The following is a 5,398-nucleotide window of genomic DNA, read 5'->3' on the forward strand; positions in this document are numbered from 1 at the left end:
GGGCGCACATAGCTTTAGTTTCCGAACGATATGCAGCATTTGATCAGCCGCCGCTCACGGAACACCAGCTATATCGGCTCAGGTTAAGGACCGCTGGCCCAAGCTTTAAAGAGTGCACCACCGCGTCTAAACTTCTTATAGATGGACCATTCTATTGGGCGCTCCAATTAGGTGTGCAGCTAGCACAAAAGACAACTTCGTCAATTCGGAGATGCAGTGTGAAATGATTGATTCTATCGATGCAGAAATGCAGTTCGCGAATGGCAATGACGAAACAGACTTTGAAAACCTCATTGTGCAAATGGTAAGCAGAAGAATGGCTCCTCCTACAGAACATGGCAAAAATGATCGACGTGGACCTGCAGATGTCGTGTTGGGGAGGAGATCTCTAGAAGTCGATCTAGTCACCCGCCCCAACACGCAGCGACTACCTGCTTTTTTGCGGAACGTTACCCCCGTTATTGAAAAGCTCCTGGATCGAGCGGCTGCAAGCCTGCCAGACCCAAGCACGAAGGGTTATGTTGACAAGCCAGGGTTGCATGAGCGTCACATAATTTTGACAATGAGAGACCTTCAGTTATCCAATCTATGTTACTGATATCTATGTCACAGGAATCTAATCTTCACTACCTTAGGTCTTTCGGCAGTGCTTTCGTAGCATCTGAACCTTGGGTGAAATTTGGCATTAATCAGCAGACGAACATGTGGCAAGCAACCAGTGTTCTAACATGGATATCACTGTCATCGATTTTGATGAAGATCGCCTAGGCCAGTTGCAGACTTAGTATTCTCACATATGTCGCTGCTCCTTGTACTGACGTCTGAATCCAGTCCGGATGAAAATCACCACTGCACTGCAAGCACCTTCATGTCAATTTGGGACGTCTTGAATCCCAAGACCCCCATTGCCACACTCAACGGTGTGAAATCATTGACGTGCGCTTGCTTTGCGCCAAACAACAGTTTTGTTGTTGCGGCAGGCACGTTGACAGGTGCGCTTGCACTATGGGACCTACGTGAGATTGGCACCCCAGAGACAGCTGCTCGCGATGTTGCATACACGACAAACTGTCTGACCTGTGAATCTGAAAGTTATCAACCTATTCATAGCTCAGCAATCCTTAACTTGTGTCCAATGGCGGATCCATTTGCATCAATACGTGGTAACGCCACCTTCCAGCTAGTGAGTATTGATGACCGAGGCTTAGTTGCCGTCTGGCTTGTTGTTGAATCGGCAGTTGACAATGTTTCGCTCTTTCAAAGCACCGTCGATTTGAGATCTACCAATCACGGCTCCGTGTCACACATGGATGAATCTCTTGTTGGTCTCCGTGTTGGTAGTAATCTACGCCTCACCTGCTCACGGTCGCTTGCGATCTGGTCATCGGTACCAGTTTTCTTCTCGCCATATTATGATGCCTATTGTACAACAGAGCGCGACGCGACGGACGCTAGGCTCCTTGGTCGTACACTGCTTGGCAGTGACCAGGATGGTTCTAGCGTCAACCCCGGCATTGGCTTTGATTCTTATTTGACAGAGGTTGGTGTTGGCCCGGGTGTCTCCGCTTTTGCTATATCGCCCTCCAACTCGAACGAATTCGTTGTTGCTCTCAGTGCCTGCAAACGATAACATAATAAGCTAATTTATATTTTGTGGGCGCGAGTTATGCGATCTTAAATGACTTAACTCCCTAGGTTGGTCTCAGTGATAGCCACATAGTCAAGTGTTCAAGAATCGGTCTTGCTAAAAGCCCTCGTATCTTCTTATCCTCAAGCGACATGATGCATGGGTCGATTGCTGGGGAGTGTGACACGCTAGCCTTCGAGAAACAGAGCTCCTCGCAATCGCAGACTGCTGGGTCACGTGCAACCCACCTGAGCTTCTCACCCTTTGATTCGGAGTTGTTCCTCGTCGGGCAACTTGACGGAGGGTGTCGATTGTACCGCCTTGATCGATCCACACCCCTCCTATCTTGGCCTGTCATTACGCCTCGATATTGCGAAGATAGACCAGCAGGGCACTGTCTTGCACTAGATGCCACGGTTTCGGATTTGAAGTGGTCACCACAAAGGCCCTCCGTCTTTTTTCTACTGCATACGAACGGTAATCTGCATACGTTTGACCTCAACAAGGATGATGCTAGGCCAGTTCACTCTTGCAAGCTAGAGCGTGATGCCAAATCCCCCATCAGCACCCTGCCCCCCAAACTCGCCATCTCATTGCGCAATAACATGCTTGCAATCTCGTTTCACGGCACGGTCTTTACGCGCAGTCTTTCCACCTTGAACCAAGAGGAACAAAATTCAGAAATCAAAACGCTTCGTACAAAGCTCTCTGCCACGTCCACAACCTGAACTACCCTCTTGCGTGGGGGCGAATGCTGCTTTTATCATCAACACCTCGCAATGGAATTTTGCTGCAGAAGCTTCCTAGGCCCGACCAGGGGCAAGATACCCCCCAGCCCCGCCCCAGCCCCCGCTCGAGACCCGCCGCTGAAATCAGCCCTACTTAGGGGGAATACGAGAGCCCCCCCTAGTTGGGCCCCCCTTCTATCATGAAGGTGGGGACATCAAGGAACCGAGGTCCGCTGGCAGGTATAAAAGAATAGGGATCTGCAAGGGGAAATAAGGACAGTAGGGCAGATACAGGAGAATTTCCTCCTGAGCTCTCCCTATTTGCCAAGCTGCTTCAGTATTTGCCAGGCTGCTTCAGAAGTGCCACTTGCTCATCTCGGGGCTTATGTATAGATCAGGATCATTCAACTCCATCATCATGATGATGATCCGGGCCCTTCAAGTTGTGCCAAACTATTAAGGAAGACATTTTGACGGGGAGAAAAATCTTGGTTCTTTCTTCCGCAGTGAGAGAAAAGGTTAGTATGTGACAAATGTCGGCATTGGGCCATTCTCTGATGGCCTCATTTCGGACTTGTTTAGTAATCCCAGCTACACGCGGGGGGGGGCGTGAACCGTACGTGAACCGTGACGGGTTCTAAGTAGCATAAACCGTAGAGAAACAAAGTACGGGGGCTTAGCTAGGGATACTCTTATATCCCTCTAACTAGGGCAAAGCCCGTTACGGAGACTGGATATTGAAGGCGGAAATCCCGCCACAGAAGACCCTCCACCTATTACGACAGGGGCTATGACAGCATTCGGAGCGTATTAAGGGAGGGAATCCAAGGCGCGGCACTGTACCAGCAAGTCGCGGAGTCGGTGCGGTTCTCTCTTTTCTCTACACCTCCTCCTAACACCTAACTCGCGGGCCTCAAACTCGGTGGGCAGTTTTTTGCGTCAGGGTCGCCAGAGGACCGCCTTCTTGGCAATGGCGGCGTGCTTTACAACTAGCGCATTCTCGCACACACAAAGCTGCGAGAGAATTTCAAGACACTCCTTGGAGTTTCTCATCTGCTCGCGAGCCGCTGGGTGCACAGCAATGTTGGCAACGCACTTTAATGCGTTCGTCGTCAGGACCTCGTGACCTTCGCGGAGAAGCCCGATGAGTAGAGAGACAGACTGGATCTCGCCTTGTACATCAGGTGGAATCATTGCGCGCTTGCCTTCATCTGTCGTGGTGATCGCCATTAACGCTCCTGCCGCCGCTGAGCGAACAAGTTGTTCTGAATCCCCTAGAAGAGTAATAAGCACTTGGACAGCATCGCCCTGGATAGCAGACATCTTAGCCATTTCTGCAAAACAAAGTGTGGATAGAGTGTTGGCAGCTTCGCGGCGGACCGCCGTGTCGAAGCTCCCAAGGAGTGCGATGCAAGTCTCGACGGCAGAGTGTCCAAGCGCATCTTCTAGGCCCTTATCGTCATACAGACAATTGCAAAGTAATCTAAGGGCGAGAGGTTGGAGAGAGACTATCTCGTTGGCTGCCTTGCTGACAAGGGTAGCTGGGTAACTAGCGGCAATGAGCGCATGAACACCCTCAATACTGCCCGTGGATAACTCAACAAGCGCGTCGTAGATGTGCTGTCGCACGTCGCTTCCTTTGTCATCCAATGCAGGAAGAAGAGCTTCTGCTGTCTTTGCGGACAGCATCGCGCGGCGTCCGTTGGCGTCCTGTGAACAAATGCAAAGGGCCTTGGACGCGCGATACCGAGTGAGGGCGTCAGGATCCGTGGACGCTTGTTCGTTAAGGACATTTAAGATTCCGGCCTCAATACACCCCACTACGCTAGCTGGATTTTTGAATTCATCACAGAGGACTAACAGTGCGTTCACACGCACTGCACGCTTCGCAGACTCGACCTCACCTACAAGTTTTGGACACATACCGGCTCCAAAAGCGGGCGTTATGTGCGACTCGTCCATCATGATCGCCGCTCCCTTGGCTTCGTGCAAAACGAGCATCGTACTCGCAACGTGATATTGCGCTAACCCAGAAGAATCGAAGGATATCAAGGATGACACAAGATATAGAAATATAATGGGAATTAGCAGACCACCTACTTAGGCTGCCGGCATCGAAGGTAGCACAACCTCCGACCGCCAGTGCTGGATAAGTGAGTAAGGAAAAGAAGCGGGAAGGGCAACGTCGCTATGGTTAGATACATATCCAACAAAGCTCACCGTGAGTAAAATAAGGGCACTGCAAGAACTCATACTGGCCCGTGTAGCGAGAATTGTCCCTTCAAGGTATACTTCTCTTACTTAGCTTTAGGTTCACAGTGCATTGGATATATGTTGACTTAGTCGCCTACTTGTATCTTTTGTACGAGGATACGCGGATTCGGTATCGTCTCTTTTCTTTCTCTTGCACACTTTTAGTGACCGGGGAGTCTGGGGGTTGCGGTTGCAACTCGCCAGCTTAGTGTTGCTGATCCCGGCTAAATATCTACCTTTCTAGTATATAGTGAAGCCTGGGGAGCTTACATTCCTTTACACCCGCTGTGGCGGGATAATGGGCAACCTGCCTAGCCTAGCCTAGCCTGAAGTTGGCAGTGCAGTTTGCCTGTGTCTCTAGTAGTGCCCTTATTTTACTTACGGCGAGCTACGTCGGATATATATCTATGCCCGGTGGTGTTGCCCTTCTTTTCTTGGGGCCCTCCGTGTAAGTCCGTGTCTCCGTGTCCACCAGCGCACCGGCCAAATCAGGTCCCGAGGCCCTGTGGGGCGCCACTCGATCTCGATGACCGCATTTGCGCGTCCAGTCGAGTCGGTGGGTGCGTCGGCGTTGCTTGATAGGCCAAACACCAGCACGACCGGCGTGTTCGGCGACCCGATGCCGCTCAAGGGCGTCTTTCGAGCTCCTGGATATCACTCACGAGTGCCGAGAGTCAACTCGTTCGAGCTCCAGAGCTCAAACAAGCTCACAACCGTAGAAGTATGCTACCGGGACAAAAATGGGAATGGTGATGTGAAGGTTGATTCGAGCTGAACCTAACTCACGGCG

The sequence above is a fragment of the Aureococcus anophagefferens genome (assembly GCF_000186865.1).
Source record: "Aureococcus anophagefferens unplaced genomic scaffold AURANscaffold_30, whole genome shotgun sequence".
NCBI classification, from domain to species: Eukaryota; class Pelagophyceae; order Pelagomonadales; family Pelagomonadaceae; genus Aureococcus; species Aureococcus anophagefferens.